Here is a 23,591-nt window from a genome sequence, read left to right on the forward strand (position 1 = left end):
GTGCATTTTCCAAACGCAGACCCTAAACGGTGAACTACTTTTGGGCCTAAAGCATCACTCTCTTCTACAAGCACTTATGTATATTACGAAGTGTTTGTAGAATAGAGCTATACTTTCTTTTACAAAGTATTTTATACAAAGAGAGTAATGCTTCCTTTTACAGTGTTTGTAGAAGAGAGTTTTATTTCCTTATACAAAGTGTTAAAGACAGTTATGTTACCTTTCACAAAGTATTTGTAGAAGAGAGTGATGCTCTGTTTACAAAATGTTTGTTGAAGAGAGCGATGTTCACAAAGTATTTGTAGTACAGAGTGATGCTCTCTTTACAAAACGACGAGGACGATTATGTCAAAACATAACAAGAAACATAACCGGTTATATTTTCAAAATTATCTAAGAGATTGGTTTCATTAATTCACGACGTAAGTGCGGTCGAAATTCAAAGTGGAAAGTGCGGAGGTCTTTCTAACGTAACGTCATCTTCATACAAGGAAGTGTTGAAATGTACTTTTCTGTTCACTTTTTCATCGAATCGTTCACTTAAAATTCAAATTTTAGGCACACTTACGGCGTGAATTACGTCATAAAAAGCTTTCTAGTCTTGCAGAAAAATGCGGATAATGAAGTAAAGTATTACCGCACAAAGTCGGAATATCGAATCTAATAGCACATGTGCGAATCGTACTTACCAAAATAAGTTCATGAGAAATGAATACCTAGTAACTAGTATACCAATTTTCTTCAATCTATAGGTTGCAGCGAAATCATGACTCACATTTTCATAGCTTAGATATTAGAAGGACAAACGTAAGTTTGAACACGTTTAAAAGGCTGGTGAGAAACACGTTCACTTGGTGAAAGATACCGTATTATTCGCCTGCACTTTGTAATCTGGTTGAAAATGTTAATGTTTATTCCTCCCATCTACATATACTTATTATGAATGAATTTTATTAGTAGTATAAGGTCTTCTATTTTTGTATTTCTTTCTTTTTTCTAATTGTTAAGATTTGTATAAGACTGATTTATTATTGGGCTTCGGCCTGTTAATTGGTCTATAAACGATGAAAAATAAAAAATAAATAAATAAATATCTCTACAAATCAGCACCCATAGCTAAGCGGTAGTTTGACATTCGGCGTTGTTTCGTAAACTCAAATCAATCTCTGAAACCAGTATAATTTCCCAGTACTATATGTATGATGAGGAATAAATTTTTTATTTATTTTTATTTTCTTTTTTTTCTGTGAAAAATACTGAGTCATATATTATTTTATTAGAAAATTATTCAATACCCGCTCTGAGGAAGAATAAACGTCGTTTTCCTTTTAGGAAAATGCTGAATAATGTTTTATTTTTTCGCTTGTATCTTTTTTGAGATATTTATCCACACACACCTTCCCCATATAGACAGAGAGCTACACGATTCGCTGTATATAGCATGAGATGAGATAAACCAGTCAGTGGAACTATAAGCTCTGTTATATTATACTCTTGGTTCTTGTTGGCATAGTCTTCCACCCAGAATACAATAGAAAACGTGCGAAAATAAAAATGTATGATGGATACGGTTGAATGTTCTTTTTATGTATAATATTTAAACGCTAAAGTGTTTCTCACACATTTCTTCTTTCTTTGCTCTGCTTGGATTTTCTTTTTCCTCTATTTGACCAGAATCGAGTAAAATTATTATTTATTTTTTCCGGAGGGTATTTATTATAGGATCGGGGATAATATACTCAAAAATTTTTATTTATGACCTGGAACCTATTGAGAAAAATGAAACACTGGAATGGATGGAGGTTTTAATGTAACGGAGATTTTTCTTCAAAACAATTTTTTTTTTGATAATAATTTATTGTGTTTGACTTAATGTGGCTGTGGCTACTTATTTACCATAGCGAGGAAAAATGTTAAGTCGTCTCGTCGCTCTTCATTCGCATGCATATTCATTTTAGTTAGTTGAATGATTTCAGGTGTCACATTTCATTGAAACGTAGAATTTAGAAGAGTCTTACCTTTAATAGTGATATCGAGAGTCTGTGCACATATCCGTCCTTCATGGGACAACAATGAAACACTACTGAGCCCCAGACGACTAAGAAAATTTCCTGAGTTTTAAATTTCGCGAAAATCGGCTCTGCTAGAAGGTCCTTGACTTGGTTTTTGTTGAAGGCCTGTTGTGCCAAATTGCAATTTTTTAATTTTTGACTCGTCTTTTTCGGCTTCTCTCGGACGAAGCACAGACTTTTCAATGAAAAATTGAATTTTTAAATTTCATTCGTTCTCTCGGTTTCGGTAATTCATGCAAACTATTTCTTTTTCGATTCTTTTGCCAACTCTATACAGAATGGAATAGGATAAGCGGGTAGAATCCGCAAAGAGTCGTGCACCCTCAATCAAAGCTCGCTCGACATATAAGTAACTTTGAAACTGTGGGCGACTTAAAAACCAACAATTAAAGTATGTACTCCGGTCGACTGCACTAAATTTTTGCATTTGCACAATACTGCTGGCTTACAGCAAAATTGATGGTCGAAGAGGAATGCTACTTCAAAAAAAAACCTGCCATTTAAAGGAAACATCGAGGTTTGCGGACTTTTAATTTTGTATAAATATCGGGACAATGGTTGAGTTTTGAATTTCGTCATATTCGAATTCATGTGGATTCGCCATATAATTTTGATTGAATATTTTCCTAAACACTCGACTGAATTGAATAATTGGCAGGAGGGTGTAGAATTGATTTATTCCGATAAAATATTTGGAGAGCTTATTTAATATACAAAATGAATGCAATATTCCTCAAGTTTACATTTTATTTTTATCATAATCCTTTTCAGCAACAGCGAAATAAATAACTTTCAATAAAATTCAAAAATTAAATTCAATCGCAAATTTCCATCAATTTGAAATACCACTCTAAATATCGTTCGAAAGAAGTAAATAAATGATTCGACGATCTATAAGCAACATTTCACCATTAACATGGAACTTGTCTATTTCTTTTCCATAGAGATGCAAGTCAAGCATGTTCGTTCAAACATATTTTCAATTTGTGTTCAGACAATTTTTATTCGTTTTTCCCTTTTTTTTCTCATTTTCACTAAAAGAGATCCTTCGGAAAATTCAATAATACCCGACGTTACATGCATATATAATATTCGGGTGTGTGTGAACTGTAATCGCGACAGTATACATAAGTTATATTGCGAATCATGGAAAATATATTCACTGTAAACCAAGACTGTAACGCTCAATGTCAATTCGTGATTTGGTATACATTTGCGGGAGTATGAAATTATTGTAAATGGCTTCGGTCATACACTCTCTTTAGATAAGTGAAAAGTTTCATCTTCTCAAACCATGGCAGAGAGATCAGAGATTCGCCTACAAAGTTATTTCAGCTTAGAGTTTAACACAGCCTGCGCACTCAGTAGTTCTTACACACCCCTGCAATGTAATGGATTTCATCACATACGCGCGGTGTTCGAATGTCAGAATTACTTACCTAGAAGAATAATTCAAAAATAACACTTCAGGTCCATGTTGTTGTCTCGTTTTCGCTTATGTGTAATATATATTACACACTTGTCACGAAGAAGTCGAGGCTTGCCGAGACTGATAGTGACAAGTGTGTACTCTATTTTATCACATAAGCGAAAACGAGACAACAACATAGACCTGAAGTGTAATTTTTGAATTAAACTTCTAGTTAAGTAATTTTGACATCCGAACACAGCGCGTATGTGATAATACATATTAATATTTAGGGATAAAAAGATGAAAAGTAGAGTTTTCTTGTGAATTTTGTTGATCCGAGGCAAAGCCAAGGCCAATAAACACCGCTGTTTTACAGGGTTGTAATAGATTTCTTGTTTTGAAGTTCCATCGAAAATAACCGGTTATTTCGGTTATTTCTCTCACGAACCTAGTATTTCAGTGCGTTCTCATACGTTTTTAACTATAAGAATTCGTAACATGAGAGTTCTTATGGGATTTTATACACACAACTGTCAAGTTACGACATTTTGAGGTACGAAAGTACGAGAATCGTCGCCCAGAACCTTAGCATTACTCTCTACCTACTTATGAAACACGCCTAAAGTTTCACATTTTGCATTTTTGTGAATTTATTTAAATTCCATTAGTTGATATTGGACTTAATGGATTCACCCATTCCCTAAAGCCCTTCTTGTCCATTTGAATTGTCCCTTTCAAACTTGACAACAGAAATGTGGCATTCCAATGATTCTGTAACCAATTTAACAATCTCGACTAAAGCAACTGTTGATTTTCATAAATTATTTTGTCAAATATATGAAATGTGACTTCAGACTTCAGATACATACCACTACCACATCCACGTATCCAAACACAATAATAATGATCTGCATTATTCAAAATGTAATATTACAAGCGGAAATCGCAAACTGTCAAATAACTCAGCACATGCCATGAATGTTTTCCAAGAAACTATCAATGTGATTTGCACGTAATTTCATTACAAATGACAAGAACATGTTCCGTTTTAGATACACATGTGGGTGTGTGGGTGGTAGGTATGTTTAACACATACAGGCCGCGAAATTTTATTCTAAAAAGTTGTTCAGTTTTTCTTTTGCTACAAAGCTAATTAGTCAGGAAACAGCCAATTTTTATAATTTATTTTGATAAATAGACCTATTTTAGGAAGATTAATCCTTCAGCAATATACGAAAAAAAACGCAATTTTATATTTTTTTAAATTGAAATGAAAATCCATAAAACTCACATCAAATTTAACTTAGCAACAACAACAAACGGCTATGTTATGACATGGCTCCGATGTGGCTTTGTTATTGTTTATATGTGTTAGTAAATGAAAGTTCTAAACTGTTCTAAAAAACTTACAGTCTCCTGACAGCCTTTTTGAATATTTAATAGAAAGTAATGCAAAATCATTAAATGGTTTTTAAAAATATTTTAATTATCGGAAAATAAATTCTGTGAACGCAGAATTGTTCTATTTTGTATGAAGAATATAATTACTACAAAAATCTTGTGGGTTTCCTGACTAATTCCCCTTCGATTTTTTTGCAGCAAACAAACAGTGAAAGAATCCAGTAGCCTTTGGAATTTACATGCAGCATAGTCAGTGAAAATGCAGAGTAGTGTTTGTAGTTTGTATAATAAATACTGTATACTGTAGTAAGAGAAATCTATCTACAAGGAATAAAACACGTTGCTGTCTCGGCCGAAGCCATATATCGAACGAATTTGTTGAATAGATTACAAGGTATATATATCTAGGCAGTTCATGGATCACTGGATTTGGTTTAATTGATTTGTCAACTGCGTTCATGTTACCAAAACATAAAGAAATTATTTATAGGGTGTGAATTTGACACAGAAGGCTGAGAGTTTGTTTGCTAAGTTTGTTTGCTAGAGAGAGTATTGGTAACGCAAAAAAAATGTTTGCAAAATGAGAAACTACAAGATTTTGTAACGAACTCATTGAACTGTTGAACGTGCTTTAATTACCGGTACTTTGTGTGGTATCAGTGATGACATGTCGTGCATGTCGTGGTGTAGCCGAACAGTTCGTAGCTGGTGTTTGGAAGAGTTGACTTCCCTTTCATCTTTGAAATTTAAAAAACCCAAAAATTTACTGAAACTACTGCGTCGCATTCACCATTTATATTCTTTCAGCTTTCAATAGCTCGGTCGGGATGAGGCATTCTTGTTTACGTTTTACGTTTCAATGGTTTAACGGTTGAACGAATCGTACATAGCATGTGAGTACTGATCCACTGTCGGATAATAAATATACGGTGATGAAAGACTCTAGCAAACAAACAACCAACGGTTGCACGGTTTCATATAGCTCGTTGTATGATAGTGATATGAACCGAATAATATTTTTGTGTGGAATTTGTTGTTTATTTTGAAGCGCAATTCAAATTTATCTTTTGTTCGTGGTTCTCTACTACGAGCAAGCGATGGAAACAATTATGTTCGGTGTTTGTGCGATGTTTATTAATGATACAGAATCCCCGAACGTGTAAGCTGTCCATGTCCACTGGTAAGTTAAAAATGATTGATCTTAATTTTTTTTAAATAAAGTAAATGTTAGAGACATCATAGTTCTCCGTAAGAGTGCTACATTCGTATTTGCAGTGACGGAGAAAAAACCTCAATTTTCACGATTTTCAAAACAGCTCTGCAGCTGTAGGGTCACAAAGATTGCTAAATTACCCCACACAAGACATTTATTACTGTTACCCAGAACGTCTTTTTTAACTGATAAACGCTGTGGCTATTCGCACGCGCGTGCTAATAGCCATTACACTTTGACAATTCATTTGATTTGACCATTTGCACGAGCGTGCGAATATTCTTCAACAGTGTGGAATGGCTATTTGCACGCGCGTGCGAATAGTCAACATGAATAAGGATAAGGAATGGCATCAGCCTAGAAACAACGCATCTGTTTTGTCCATGAAACTCAGCAAATTTAAGCAAAGAGCTGACTTATTTCAGAACTCCTTCTACAAACAAATCAATTTTTTTATTGAAAGCTACGTCGTGTGTGGTCACTATTTTCGTCGTACATTTTTCAAAAAGGATTTTTGTAAATAGATATCAAAAATACAATAAAATCCGTACAAATTCAGGCTTTTCAAGGAAATAACGAGTGCTCTCAAGAAACGAGAGAAGAATGTTTGATCCGAGAAATCATTGTTAACAGCAATCGATACTCAGCTAAAATTAAAGCCTACGTTTTGGCGTTTCGTATTATGTTTTTGATGAAATCTTTTTCAACGTCCGTCCTACCGATGCACACATTTTATGTTTAAGTACAAAAGTTGTCCAGACCGAATAATCCACAATGTTTTTGTCATTTTAACGCCTTTTCAGACTTTTCAATATTCTGGTCATACCTTCTGCAATGCTACGTTATTACTGAAGGCTCGCTGACCATCAATACAACATTTTTAATAATTCATTATTGGAAAATTATATTCGAGCGTAATATTTCTGGGATATCTTCCTTTTACAAATTAATATTATTAGGCACTCGACCGTTATTTTCAGAAAATTGGTACCAATTGAGCGAAAATATTGGTAAATTGAATTATTTTTAACGCTCAACCAAAAACGTTCGTTTATTACCATCCATTCATTATTATGACAGAAGCACTTCAGTGTAATGCAAAATTTGAGCAAATAATAAAATTCCGAATAGAAGACAAATATTTTCGTCTTCTCGTCTCCCATATATACTTTGTTGACAAATGATTTACAGTGATTTACATTTGGATAAAAAAAACGTTCCAAATTAGACTCCCTCCCATGTTCTAATCTTCAATTAAAAATGTTCAATATTTTTGATAAACAACGTTGTTTGACAACAAACCGTTAGAATGGAAACGAAATATAATATTCGGATAAAAAACGAAAACGAAGAAAATATTCTAACAAATCCTATCAGTAACAGACGTACTGAATTTTGTTATGCTCAAAAAACCACTTTTCATCTCAAAAGACATTGAATTGACATATAAATGCTGGATAAATATTTATAATAAGATTTTTCACGTTTTGCATTCATCCAATTCATCCTACACATATATGTATTATACACCATCCAACACAGCTCAGCACAGAAGAAGAAAAATTTTATTCAAAAATTCGGAATAAAAATATGTTTGGAAAACATAAGTTCAGAACCACATCAATACATATCCACCGACAACGTATAATGTTATGAATAACCTAACATTCGTTTTCAGAATTCAGAAAAAAACAGAAAAGAAAATCAAACAATGACGGAATACTCAATTTGTACCACATTACAATAGAATTGTCATTATTAGGCTTATGTGCTCCTCGTTTCTTTTTTAGATTCATCTTTGTCGTATTGCAAATGCCCTCCAGGTAATCGAGAATCACTGGAATCGATTCAACGATACCATATAATATACAAACAGAACTCATTACAAACAGAAAAATACATTCATTCCAATCAAGTATTTTCCATTTATGTATGTCAATGATGTATACATAAATAGACGTTGCAGGTAGGTAGGTAGGCACATAAAGTTCAGACACACGAAAAAAAAGAGATTTATCTTCAGATGAATTCGAGTGTTATTTGAATGACGAAAATATAAAGCCGCTTCCGTTCCATAGAAGTATTGATTTGCGAGCAAGGTGTTTTGTCACTTGAGCTGTGATTTAATATGCTCCACCACCGATACGTTCGTGGAAGAAAATCCCGCAAATACACCACCAAATGAGGAAAAGGTGCCGCAGTTGGGGTATCGATGATGACTTTTGGTTATGCTTTCTGCACCTTAACGCAAACATTTTACCAAAAGAAAAATGTAACAAAAAATATGGTATATGAAGCTCCATATAAGTAATGGGTATCGACGCCGTTACCTTAAAACCAAATACAGTGTTAAATTCACCGTATCAGAGTGCGTTGAAATTATTTTTTTTAAATTCATTTGTTCATCCTCTGAAAATTCGAATTCTGCATCGCACTCACGACGTGAATTACCGAGTCTCGTTTATGAGAAGTAAATCGAGGGAAAAATTATGATTAACTTCGAGATGTCCAAGTGCATCAATTTGTACGAAAATTTGCCTAAAAAAATGTTGTGTTGGCTGCCTTGGCTGCTTCGATTTTTACGGATAGACAACTGCGTCACGAATACCGCTGCCGCTATGTTCATGTCTGTAAGTAATTGAAGCTTCAATTTGGTTACTCTTTACATTCTTGGATTAGGGCTTAGTATGGGGATATAGGTCAGTTCAGTGCACGTAAATGTGAATCGATCCGAAAGAAACCAATACTAATAACGATGTTTCTATTGTCTTAGCTTCCACAAAGGCTTATATTCATTCAGAAATCGTTTGAAAGAATGCAACATTTACTAGGTAAGCAAAGTATGTAACTCCAAGATTCATCAGGAACAAATCAATTTCTCGATTTCGCTTAGTGAGGGCCATAACCTAGAAAATTTAACTAGTCATTTTTGTGAGGCACACTGGTAAAGATGCCTTTGTTATCAGTACTTACATAAAATTGGATATGTTATATTGAAGCTTCAACACAACCTAAGAGAAACCCATCCCAAGCATATCTACCTATCCACCCATTCCATTACTATGTTTCTTATTATTGCGATGAACATCAAACGAACAAAGTAATATCGACTGGTAGCCCAACCACTTTAAAGAACAATCGAAGAAATATTTTTTAAATTATCCCAAAGTTGACAATATCCATTCGGCTTAGCACCATCTAAAACAAGAATAATAACTTGAGACACTGGGCTGTATGAGAACAATAACAAAAAAATCCCATTACTCTACATTACCCATGTAATCCTCCAGTGTCAAATTATTTTCGATGGGCGAACGAAGACGAAGGAAGAAAAAATACAGAACTTCTGAACTGTACTTTTTGGCTTTCTTTTTAAATTTTTCAGATAAAATGACTGTGACGAAGGGTATGGAAGAACTGTGAGGGTTCACTATAAGTGTAAGCCATTGTTTATACACAACATCCACACAAGAAAACATAATGTCTTTAAGTCTAACTTTACGTTATGGGTCGGTGTCCATATGACCGTCTTAACTGTTATGAAAATGTTACATTATGCCGCAGATAATACATTAAATTTCCATTCAGAGAATGTTTGACCAAAAACGTGACGATTATTTTAATTTCAGCACGTTCGGCATTCTATTGTTACCGTTTTTTTTTACTGTTCATCTGTTGTTACCGAAGTCCTCTTATACAATGCATGCTATACTCCAATTAGGGTGAATCGATTTGAAGGCATCGCATATGTTAGTCATGGACATCTCGATTTGGAGAGAATCTCCTCAGTTATTTTCCGTAGCAAACGTTTTCGAAAGAGATGTAGATTCTAGTTACTTTTGAGCCGCTATTTCCGCGCAATAAGAAAAATAATAATTTTTGTCAGTCGGAGCTATCTTCCTGAAACTGGTCGTCTTCCACAGATACTAGCGTCACAACTCCTCGTTTGAGATGGTCTTCGCGAGTAAAATAAACTGCAGCTAAAGTCGACGAAATTTGTGTCTAAACGTTTTTACCAGCTGGTCTATTTATACATCGGTCACATTGACGGTTTTACGATGACCACGTCAAAACAGTAAAGTAGGGTTGTGTCGAAATTTCACCTCGACACATCTTTAGTTTACTTTGACTGTACTTATTGGTTTGGAGAATGTATTTTGACTTGATACATAAATAGTTATTTGCATCACTTGAATTGAAACCATGAAATTACAGTATACGTGTGAATTCGTATACCGAGAGAATAATTTTTGCATAAGTATGTATGTTTCGTCGAGACAAAGTCGTTCAAGGCTGAACTTGAATGTATAGAAGAAGAATGAGAATAAAAACGAAACCGAAAATACGCGATATAAAGCCGAGCGAGTTGATCGCTCGATGTGCATCACACTTCTCGTTGATACGGAGAGTAAACTCCGCCTTCGTATCAAAGTTCTCTCTTTGACGAATAACATAAACAAACTCCACCATTTAGGTAAAACATCGCCTGGATCCCTAGACCTGTTTGCAAGGTCTGCTGAGAGAGAACTAAAAAAGTGTGGTTTCCGATATTCAGTGTTTTCATAGTTTGGCGAGTGTAATGTGCGCAACGTAGTTGATTTTGGGTTAGAGTGGATGGATGAAAAACCCGTCTCAGCCTCAGGGCAGGTTAAATCCAATTAACTAATTCATTCTGCTTATTGCTTCTTTCAAAACCGAACCGGAAGTAACATAACTTTTAGTTCATAAAGGGTGTACAGTAAAGAGTAGCCAATTCATCGAAATTACAAATAAAGTCCATCCAACTAAAAAGTATTTGAAAATAATTTCCTTGAGTCTACATAAGCAGCTGGAAGTGAATGACATTGGACATTCATAGGTTTTTTTTTTACTCTGTTGCACTTCGTTCTTCGCCTTCATCCCATCTTATGACATCATCCTTTCTTACCAATAGCCTTTCTAACCAGGAGAGATTAATAGGAGGCACCTGTAAATAATGTCGAAGAAAGACTATTCGCATTCTGTGCATATAGTGTCCAAGACGCCCAATAGAGCGACCTATTTAATGATCCTATTTTTAAAGATCTCAGTTCGAAAGTTTATTACTTTACCGAAGACTCCCTCTCCATAAAATTGATCCACCCTATCCATCTATGGCTGATATAATAAGGGCCGTAGAAGAAAATATACAAAAACGAAAGAAAGAAACTTTTTCATTGTTTTTCATTTTATTTATGGGCAACATTGTTATTGCGGTGAAAAAGTTAAAGATTAACATCAATTATTATCATCTACCGAACCGAGGAGCCACACACACACACATAAACATTATTATGTACATAATGAATTGAATTGAAATTTGTTGTGAAAGGACTTGAGCATAATAGCTTTCGTAAATGGAAATCTCTCATTGAAAAATAAAAGTGGTAAACGTTTCGGGAATATTTAATCAGATTTTCTTTAAATTTACGAGACATCCATTTTCGAATCAATTTACAATGAATGGGAATTTTCGACGGGGCCAGTTGTTCGACCCTAAATGCTTTATTGTTTTGTTATTTTTAATCCAATATCCGTTGCTCGTTGAAGGGAGCCACGAAAACAACAAAAAAAAATCATTGTACATAACATCGCGTTAACACTTGATTTACTTTCGATTAAATTCCGGAGTTTTAAAATTATTGTGAGGTTGCGTTTACCGTTTTACAGACAAGAAAATTCTTAAAACCAATCAAAGTATAAATTGTCGTCTATTGTAATAACGTTTTGCCGGAAATAATCTTACATTCCAATAAATTGATATTTATGTGTAGTATAGTATATACAACCGGCTTGGGTATATATCTTGAAAATATACATACACCAGACGAATCGAGGGGTAACGACGAGGCAAAACTTTGGGACTAGGTTTCAACATTTTAGAAATGGCAAATAACATCGCAACAAAATCTGTCACTTCACTTGTGTAAAGTAACTCACAGTGATTGTTACGAGATCTATTACTTCGAATATTTGTATCGGAAATTCGGTTAGATAAGACAACCTTAGCTTAGATAAATGCAAACAATTATCGCTTGATCATTTCGTCATCGTACATACGTAGTCCAGAAATTTTTAACTCTGCCTGTAGTTCAATAAGGTTAGCCGGAGTTTAAGCTATATTGATCTAGAAAGCGGTCCCTTTTTCCTATAAAATTTGGTTTGGAGAATTCTTTCCTAAGAATCACAGAGTGACGTAGAAAAACTGACGTGTGGCATCTACCGTTTCACGACCGTAAATCAAGGCTTATAACATTTATAGTGCATGACGGCTCAGTGGTTAACTTCTTCCCTTCCAGCAACATGATCCCATGTCAGACAAAATTCCACATGGACCTTTTTCTAGCGAATATTTATCACAAACATCCTGTCGTTCAATCAAGTTTCATAATTTCGGTATTTTTAGTGTGTTTGGTTGCTGCAACGAACGGAGTGTGTAAACTGAATGACTCGTATGACGAAACCCAAATACGATGATTTTGTGTATCTAGCCTTACTTCCTTGCATACTCATCAACAGTCTTTCAAGGCTAATAAGAAGTTTCATCATTTTGAATATCTGTATGACATAATCAAAACGTGAACGTGGTTGCGTAAGAATATCATTTTTTTTTCATGTCATACACGGTGGGCTTCAACGATGGCTAATTAAAAATGTAATGTAACTCAAATTTTATTGTAGATAAATGTTAGTCGATGTCCACTGATCATAAATCAGGGCAAGTGGTCGGAAAGTGGACGGCAACTTTTTGAAATATTTTTGAAAAACTATTTTTTAACGGGTACAGCGTCTCTCCTGCACAACAGTGTCAACATTAAGGTCCTACCATACAGTTTAAATTAAAGGCTATTCAATTACCTTTCGAACGATACCACACTTTCTATATTTGTGTTTAAAAGCGTGAAGTTTGAAGAATATTTTCATATGAGTAGGTACTTTAGTGCATTTATTCAATATTGAGAGCTAAGATGGATATAAGCCGAGACTCTTTGATGTTAGTTTCGTATTCTAGGAACTATTCTTGACTAAAACTGACCAAATATCTCGAATATAATTTAGTTTGTTCGATTGATTCAATGTTTTTCAATAAATTGCTTACCGCCGCGAATACTTTTGAGCATCTAGGCAACCACATGGTGCTTAGAATGGTCTTATTTTGTATCAGTTGAATTGTCCTGGATCCCAGCTTCACGACGATACCAGATTTGCTATATGTAGTGTGCCACAGCTGTGCTGTACAACTCATTTTATAGGCGAATAGAAGTCAGTCTACTCGAAAGTACAGAGATCGTAAGATTTCGAAGATTTTTTAATCAGTCTACATGGCAAAATTATTGAACGTTTTAGCTTATAATCGTAAATAGAAACCAAAATGAAACTAAACATTGGCAATGAAAAGAGTTTTGAGTTCAGTCCAAAATCTTACGATCTCTGTACTTTCGAGTAGACTGACTTTCGCCTATAAAATGAGTTGTACAGCACAGCTGTGGCACACTACATATAGCAAATCTGGTACCATTCTAAGCACCATGTGGTTGCCTAGATGCTCAAAAGTATTCGCGGCGGTAAGCAATTTATTGAAAAACATTGAATCAATCGAACAAACTAAATTATATTCGAGATATTTGGTCAGTTTTAGTCAAGAATAGTTCCTAGAATACGAAACTAACATCAAAGAGTCTCGGCTTATATCCATCTTAGCTCTCAATATTGAATAAATGCACTAAAGTACCTACTCATATGAAAATATTCTTCAAACTTCACGCTTTTAAACACAAATATAGAAAGTGTGGTATCGTTCGAAAGGTAATTGAATAGCCTTTAATTTAAACTGTATGGTAGGACCTTAATGTTGACACTGTTGTGCAGGAGAGACGCTGTACCCGTTAAAAAATAGTTTTTCAAAAATATTTCAAAAAGTTGCCGTCCACTTTCCGACCACTTGCCCTGATTTATGATCAGTGGACATCGACTAACATTTATCTACAATAAAATTTGAGTTACATTACATTTTTAATTAGCCATCGTTGAAGCCCACCGTGGCATATGGCGCTGTGTGTCTCCACAGGTAGTAGACTTATTATTAGCAAATAAATGAAATTGTCTGAGATCTTTGGGATCAATTTGTCGCCGTGTTGCAGCAGGATTTTTAAAAGCTATTTTCCCCTCGCTACAAATAATGCGACTCGAATCTCTTCTGGGGTTCTTTATACTCAAAAACACGTTTATCATGGTGTGGTACCTATACGTTGAAAATGGAAAGCGTTATATTCAAAATTATGGTTTTTCCCAATTTCATTTCAAGAAATAATAAGTTTTCGATGGTGCAGATATGTCGAAATGTAATGATATATGGGTGATGTGGAGGAGAGCGGGAGAGCGATGAGGTGGATGTAGAATTATATATTTTTTTCCCTTCTGACTTTTCTATTATTGTTCGGTGTGAGAAAATCGGTTGGCTTGAGGTTTTACTGCTTTCTTGATTTATTCATCTTCAATGCGAATCTTTTAAATTTGTTCCACTCATAAATGCTGTCTGCTGTTATTGAATTGAAATAACATTAGAATTTAATGCTAATGCTGCAAACGTTTGCATGTTTCGTTATTAAATTAGTCTAGGGCGTAGTGGTTTCGTAGTTAGTGTCGGTGTTGCAGATAATTTCGCTTTTCTTGGAGATGAAATCGTATTCAATTGTTACGGATGAAATTTACTCGAGTTGTATGTAAAATACACATAGGGCCCTAGTACCGGCCTTAGTCCGAGGACCCAAATTTAATTTTTTTTCCAACAACATTCTATTCGGCCTTTGATTACCTTCCAAATGACACAAAAATTACGAAAGACGGATGAAATTTACTCGAGTTATATGTAAAATACACCTAGGGCCCTAGTAGCGGCCTTAGGCCAAGGACCCAAATTTAATTTTTTTTCAACAACATTCTATTCGGCCTTCGATTACCTTCCAAATCAAACGAAAATTACGAAAAACGAATGAAATTTACTCGAGTTCTATGTAAAATACACATAGGGCCCTAGTAGCATTTCACTTCTAAGGCCCTAACTCACGGTCCACTCACCCGATTTTAAAAAACTTTTTTTTTCCTGGATTGGTATTGACAATACCTATCATTTGCCATGTCATTTACATTTCCATCGTTTGTTTTGCCATAAATATCACCAAAAGACCTTAAATCACTTAGGTGGCCCTAACTCACGAAGGGCCGACCCGAATATGCCCATCTTCGAACTTAGCCTCACTATTTCGACTATCTTTCAGGGAAATTTTTGAAATCGGATTTGATCTACTCAAGATATCGACGTGACGGACAGACAAAATTTTTATTGCGGATTTGGCATCTATGAACATAGGCAAACACTTTGCCCTTACCGTCTGCTTCGAATTCCATCAATTACACACGGCATCGTAATCCTATAAGCCCCTTTGTACTTCGTACGGGGCTAAAAATCTAGATTTTCATTTTCTAAACAACTCCCAGATCAGAAAACATGCCAAATTTCACTTTTGATTCAATGTACATATTTTCATTAGGTATTCCGACCCAAAATCAATTTTGTCGGATTTTTGGGTCCTTGAATTTCGAAAATTAGATTCGGGCTGAGTTCGGGTCGTATTTGGAAATAAGAAGTGTCTTAAAAATGCTTTTGAGTTGCATGTATCACCAATTATCATAGGGTTTCTTCTTTGGATTTTACTGTTTTTAACTGTTTATCTACCGAAATCATATATACCGAGATAAACAGAAATGCTCTAGAGGGATAAGCGGAAAATTATTGTTCTAGGCAGATAAACAAATTAACCTGATAACCTATGCAAGCTAAGTAGAGAAGAGAAAATAATTCCCCTGCAAATATTCTAAAAATATGTGGCAAGCAGTACGACTCGCAAAACGTATTCCAAGAAAGGAATATTATATGAAAAATGATATTGCAATTTAATGAAATTTTAGCATAGTGCGTCGTAATATTTTCTTATTTGAATAAAAGAAATTTTATTTAACGACAGTCGTGGTGTATTCGCCTTTTATAATGAAAAATTCTATCCAGGAAATTGCATCCAATTTTCTTTTACATGAAGAATATATAGAGAGACACGTCTACGTCACGATAGTTATTGTTTCCTATTTTGTCATATAGTAGTGAAACTTTGGATATGAAACGTTGGTTTTCGTTTCTGCGCACGCACATTGTGGTACTGAACTCCAAGGGTTGCCGCTCTTCCTGGACAAAATGAACTAATTGGACTAAATAGGATGGGATTAAATGGGATTAGCCTCCGTTGAAGGTACTTCAATTTAGTCCACCTAGTCCAAAAAGTGCGGCACATCTCGCGTCATCGGAACGTATTGGTCTAAAAGCTAGTGTGCATATCACTCCATATAAGGATACGGAACGCATCCCATTCCCGTTGTAGAAAAGTTTGTGTCGAAACGAATCCGGTGGAGCCAAATGTAATTTGAAGGTCTGCGTTTCCTTGAGATTCTTACGAAAAGTAAAATATTATGATTTTGGTTCTCCAGTCACTCAAATCTCAAATCAGATCCGATCCTTTTTTGTTAAACAACTTTGCTTTAACTTCGGGTATTTCAATATTCAATAGATTGTGGCTCATTGTGTGACTTGTCTCCAAAATAGCCTCGTCTCGCAATACTGTCATGTCATATACATCTAAAGCGAAAAGCAGAAATTCAATCATTCCAGCTGATATTTATCGACAACGTCGGAACCGAACAGAAATTTGCTTTTTTTTGGTGCATAACGCTCATACTGTGGTTTATCGTGCCATATAAATGTGAAAATAGAATTTTTAGAATGTAAATGGAAGTGTTTAGGAGTCTCCGGATATTGAGAAATATGTGACGATGACGTTGCATAAACACAATATTGCAAATAACATTTTATTTTTCGATTCTAACCGAAAGCAATTTATCCGGAAGTTATTACACCATTGAGCGAACGAATTTGCTTTGTCTGTGCTCTCCACACATAGTGTATGTACTTCTATATGAAAATGAAATGTTCATAAATGTGCACAAAATTGTAGCCATAAAAATTTATGTTTCTTTCTGTATATGCCACAATGGAGCTGAGAATAAAAATGGAGACACCAACCATTCGCCATTATTTTAAAATTAACTGCGAAGTAAATGCAAGAAATGGTTGTGTGTACTATAGAAGCGCGGATTTTTTTTTTTACTGGGAGAGAGATGTTGATCGAAATTTATTTAAATTGCAAACTGAACCTATTTCCGCTGCTGTTTTTAATGCATTTCTTGGTACGTAAGTTTCTTCGAAAGCTTTTCTCAACGACACTTTTCTTCGTAACCGTTTTTCAGCCATAAAATCTAACCGATCAACAGTGCAGAAACCGTTTACGAACTAGATTGATCCTTGGTCTAGTTACTGAAAAGGCTTAACGTTTCAAGGTACTCCTTAGCGCAGGGCTGCGTTTGAACCTATAGGATGTTATTGGTAACTATGTAGGGTAAAAATCTTCCAAATAAATGTCTTGACGCCCATTCAAAATTGTTCAAGATTTTCACAGGCGTAAGCTCGAAAGTCCCACTTGTCAGGAATTAAAGAGGTTAAGGCAATTTACAAATTTTTGACGTTATTAAATCGTCGGTAAATTAAAGGCGCTGATGGGTCGCTTCCGTTGCTTCCCTTATTATACAGGTTTGATGCGAAATCTTTATTGCCTGCTCCATGCGAAAGTTAACTATTACATATCAGTTTGCCCACTGCGAAAATGATCCATTGTATGAAGAATATTTTCTGTTCATTTTACGTGAATTTCTTTGTGATTACCAACTTTTGCATGCGGCATATTCCGGAATACATTGGATGCTGTGGAAGTAGTTGATTTATTCGTAAACAATTTTCTGATACTCGTAAACTCACTTGAGTCACTTCTGAGCAACTTGCTCAGGAAACTGTTTTTCGACTCTAAAGTGGTCGAAAAGGCAGTTACGGTAGCTTGTTGCTCAAAAACATGTCCGAGTTATTTTTGTCACAATTTTTTTCCCTTATGTAATATGTACTTCGGCAACAGTTACGTCTAAGAATTCTCACACATCTGTTTAGGAAGTGGACTTTGTACATGTGTGTTTCTAACGAACAATGGAAGCTCCTCACATTTCTCATTGTTAAAAAGTAAACGGAGACCTAAACGGAGTAAGTGCGTTTGCAGCTTTTCAATATTCACAATTGTCTCGTTTGGTGTGACATGAGTTGAAAGAAAAATGCTTGTCAGTCACATAAATTCTGTGGTAAATTTGAATGTGTGAATTTGAATGATTTTATTTATATGTATGCCCGTTTCCTGGTATAAATTAGTTCTAAGGGAAACATTTTTGAGTAGCTTTGAAATCACGACATCTTTATTTCGAGGCACTTATCAAGCTCTACACACTGGAATTATGACTGATCAAAATCCTTGAGAGTCAAAATTTGAAAATCGTCTTGTTTCGCATATATTGTCCGAATTTGGCGCTGTGACGTTTGGATTTAAGGTTTGCGTTATATGTTTCGATAAAGAGTTCATAAAATCTGGCGTTGTCTCCGAACAAATTCACTTCAATGGTCAACAGCGTTCTTAATATCGACCAGTTCGGATTCAAGTTGTGCCATTTGTGCAACAACACCGTTATGTTCAATCACGTGCATTCCAGCCATCTGAAATACGGCCGTGTAATGAACTTGCAGTGCATTATCGATGGCACCTTTTAACTCGTCGATATGCTGCTGCAACACAATTCCATCATGTGGAATGTTTGTTGCTACCATTTGTAACTTATTCGAAAAGACGTGATCTTGAGAATCATAAAGTGCCAAATAAAAGAGCATCTCCCAGAATGAGTCCGTGAACATATCGTCAACATCAAATGCAACAACAAATTTGAAAGGTTTTTTCAAATCACGTAAACAGTTTTCAATACCATCCGGCTGTACTTCGTGGCAAAAGTGGTACTTTGGATCTGGCGACCAGGCCGGATTCGTCGGATTTACGATAATCACTTCATTGTTGTGGTGTTGAACTATAAGTTGACCATCGTCACTTAGAAGTGATGCGAGAACTATACCCTCATCGTTATTGCTAGCAAAAATGACGATGGTGTAGTCATTCGTTTGGTTTGTGAACACTTCTGTTCTATTTGGAGTAGCGTAGGCGTAGTCTGGAGTAGGTAGATACACAATGCCAAGTTCGCTGCATGAAACACAAAATAGATGTTATCAGAAGTTACCAGTGTCATTACAAACATATGGACGTTCATAGGCAAATCAGTTCGATTTTTTCTCTCAATAAGAACGTCAAGTCATTGTGCTTATTGTCACTTGAGATGCACTCAATGCACTGCAGAGGTCGCTTTGTTGTCACTAATTTGTATGGAACGCAAAGATCACTTTCTGTCAAAATCTATGGATGTTTCACAATCGAAATAAATTTTAAATCACTTGCATTTAAATTATACATAACACAACACGGGATGTAGTAACTCAGTAAACAACAATTTAATTAGAGCTGACAAAAACTAAATTTGACAGTAAATGATCTTTGCTTTTCACGTTTGTTGGTTTACTAATTTGATCATTATTCGTGTTGATGAATTAATGTAAAATTAATTTAAAACTCTGTACAAGTTCGTCATACAATAAAGACATCTTTTATAAAAGCTCCGCTTTCTCTATCCACAACTATTCTTAATCCAAGAGGTTATCGGCCCAGTTTAACGTTAGAATGGCTACGGAAGGTCGTCAATTCAATAAATATATCCAGTTTGACGGAACCAATTTCAACAATTGGAAGTTCCGCATGGGAGTTCTCTTGGAGGAAAAAGACTTATTCGAATTCATTGAAACTCCGCTGAAGCATCTGGTAGACACCGTTGATACTGTGGAGGAAGAGAACAAATTGAGGCTGCGGGAAAAGAAGAGCAAATCAATATAAATCCAGTGCATTCACGATAGCCAATTGGAGTACATAAAAGATAAGAAGGAATCCAAAGATATATTCCCGCGTTGCGGGACAGCTTATAATCCGAAAACGACTGTTAACAATGAAGTATGCCGATGGCGAAGAAATGGTAAAACACTTTCTGAAGTTCGACGAATGTGTTCAAGATTTGAGCGACTTGAGAGTTTGGGCGACTATGGAAGAAACCGATATCGTTTGCCATTCGCTTTTGACTGTGACCAACGAGTTTCGACAACTTAGTCACTGTAATCGAAACGATCGATCCGGTGAATCTTAAAATCGATTTCGTTAAAAGTCGTATATTGGATGAGTTTCAGAAGCGTTGTACGAGTGGCGTTGCAACGAAAATTGCAGACTCTGTTGCACGGAATGCTGGCAGAAATAGGCCAAAGGGAAAATGTTTCAACTGTGGAAAGCCTGGACATTTTCAATCCGATTGCAGGGCCCCTAAGAAGGATGAAACGAGTGGTAATAATAGCAGTAACGTCGGTAAGCCAATGTAGCAGCGAAATCGAATCGGAACAAAAAAAAGATCGAACGTCTTTGTGTACAATGTCGCTAGTCGCGGAATCACAAGAAAGTCAGCAGGACCGGTAACGATAGAAATCTGAACAGCAAATCTTATTTCCATGATTTGAATCAAATAGATCCGATCGAAGTTTCCGTTCATAATGAGGGCATTTGTCACATCATTTTTTCTATCTTTCGATTTCAAGTAAAGATACACTAGTGAAGGATAGCTTGTCGGGAAGTACCGTAACGTTTTAGTTTTAGGCTAACTAAGCCAGATTGTTACGCTGTTTGCGCGTACCAGTACACGTACGTACGTACGGACAAATTTGTGTGAGTTATTAATTTAAAGGAAACTCAGGGTATATATTCATGTCATGCTTGATGTTTGTATACCCAATTGCTTGCCAATGTTTGTTCAAGAAAACCCAATTGCAGAAAAAATAAGTAGAAAATCTGCCGCGCAGCGAAAAAAGAAATTCAGAAGCAAGTAAAGATGGAAAGTTGAATTAGCAAAGATTTAAAGTAAAAATGTAATGTTTCAAATATCCCAGGGTCGCCAGTTTATCCACGGCGGGCTGCGCCTCACCTGGCTACGGCTACGGTTCTTTTCTACACTTTCTCCTTACATAAATCTGTTTTGCACTCACCTTGTTCTTGTTTCTAAGATTTCGAAGCGATATTTACGTGGATTACCGTCCTGCTTGCAGAACCGTTCATTTTCCATTTGTTTAAGATCTTTGCACAGCCATCCATCTGTTTCTTGTGTACCCCTCATCACGCTTCGATACCACTTATGCGAAAAAGAGTGTGAGCACGTTGGGAGTATGCAACCTGGTTGCCAACTACCTCCATTCACGTACAGATCAAGTTGTCCAATCGGATCCCACCTACCTGTGTACGTACAGGAAGTTAAAAGTTAAATTATCTCCGCTCATTGTGCCTTGTATTGTTTCCATTTATCAATTCGATTAACAAAATTTTAATCTTTAATTATAACAACAAGAACGGGTGTTCATACCGAGCGATCCTCCATTCGTGTGAATGGTTTCCACAAATGAAGCATCAGTATCGCACAGTCTGCGAGGGCATTCATAACTTCCAATATATGGACCAGCTGGATCGAGAGCAGTAATATGCCGTAATTTAATTGAATTTGGTCTACTTTCAGCCATATATTTCCCGACAAAGCCGTCAACATGAGCCCCTAAACTGTGGCCAACGATGTGAATAGAATTCGGATCGGATATGACGTTATCTTTAATTGCCGCCATGATAAATCGTCCGACTGCACTTCCAACTATTGAGATTCGAGGCAACACCCGCCAATAATCCAAAATCCATGTTCCGGCTCCCCTAGACCAATCAATTCCAATTAGATTGAGCTTTGTCGTCAAATCAGTCCCATATCCTAGAAATTCGTATTTATACTTGATTGTACAATAAGACCACATTGCAAGCATATTTCAGATACACATCGGTTACTTTTTGTGTGTACTTCAGGTTCGAGGTATGTGGGGAATACACTCTGTAAAAACTAATTTTTTAACATCTCCCTCAACCCTCGCAACTTTGCATGCGGAAACCCCCAAAACTCTGTAATTCTTACAACAGATATGGATGGTAATCTTGCTGCGAACTGTTGAAAAAGGTGAATGATTTATATCAAAAGCCTGAATGCGTAAACGTAACGCACATTTCTCAATAACAACGTACGTCTCGCCGTACGTACCGTACACCATAGAATTTGAATTTATTGTCTCACCAAGGGAAAGAGAAATCGACACCTAATGTAGAATCTGATTAAATTTTCGAATAAATGCAATTAATTGCAAGGAACGAATCAGCTGCTTAAATTAACGAGAAGGAAATGTCATGACATGTCAAACGCGGCATTTTCGATAGATGCACCGTACGCGTAATTGATTAAAATTATTAACAGTAACGTTTTCATTGTGCGCGTCAGTACTGTTTAGTTTATATTTTTAAATGGGACCTCAGCTTGAATGTTTCAGCTACCACACTTCGCTTGATTATGTCTGAAATTATTGATAATCTAGATAGCTTACATATAAATCGAATGGGCTGTTATAAAAAAACTTTCTATGTCACAAAGTCAGCGTTTTTTTTACTTTTATATGCTTTGTAAAATTATTTAAAAAAAAAAATATATTTCTGTTTTTTATCATTTCTAAGACCTTTCATGGCCTTTTTACTGTCATTTCCATTAATTTTTTTAGCACCGTACTTAGTACGAAGGGGCTCATAGGATTACGATGGAATAGATGACGATTCCGCAATAAAAATTTTGTCTGTCTGTCACGTCGATATACTCCTTCGTGAGTTCGGGCCGCCTTAGTGTTTTAAGGTCTTTTGTGGATATTTATGGCAAAATAAACGATGAAACGACAAAAGATAGGTAAACTGAAGAAAAAAAAAATCTTTCAACGGAATGGAATATGAGTCCACCAAGTAGTATTTTAACGCGACTAAATTGTAAAGTATAGTTTCCTTTTGTTCTATTTTACAACTGTCATGTAAACGGAGGCTAAACGGAGTGCTCTTTTTAAGTGGAAACTATACTTAATATAGTCATAATATAATCATTTTCATTATACGGTACTTGTCAACGTAACCCTACTTAATTTTTCGTCAAGTAGTCCTCAACCTCAATCAATTGACGTTAACTGCGTTTACTGATTTTTATATGAAAATCGTTCGTTCGATTCATTCGATATTTTTCGACATGTCTTACAGTTGGGATCGTGTCTGACGTTTACAAGGTCATGAAAATGATCTATGTTCGACCGAACGGTAACATATTCCATCAAATAGTAAAGCATATCCTTGGAATATTATTTTGGGTAATACACTCTGCAGGCATATAATGCGATTCGGTAGTATCTTATCCAATCGAAGTACATGTTGCGTTAATATCCGTCCTAGTGGTATTGTGAAATTCCATCAAGAAG

The 23,591-nt window shown here is 35.6% G+C and overlaps 1 long non-coding RNA gene across 1 annotated transcript; it reads left to right on the forward strand.

The window, feature by feature from the left end:
• The first annotated feature begins 411 nt into the window (after positions 1-411).
• LOC119076558 lies at positions 412-11,799 on the forward strand. The gene is made up of 3 exons (XR_005087650.1): positions 412-598; positions 8,898-8,902; positions 11,786-11,799. It is a non-coding gene; the product is annotated as an uncharacterized LOC119076558 (long non-coding RNA).
• The last annotated feature ends 11,792 nt before the right edge of the window (positions 11,800-23,591 follow it).

The sequence above is a fragment of the Bradysia coprophila genome, unplaced genomic scaffold (assembly GCF_014529535.1).
Source record: "Bradysia coprophila strain Holo2 unplaced genomic scaffold, BU_Bcop_v1 contig_232, whole genome shotgun sequence".
NCBI lineage: Eukaryota > Metazoa > Arthropoda > Insecta > Diptera > Sciaridae > Bradysia > Bradysia coprophila.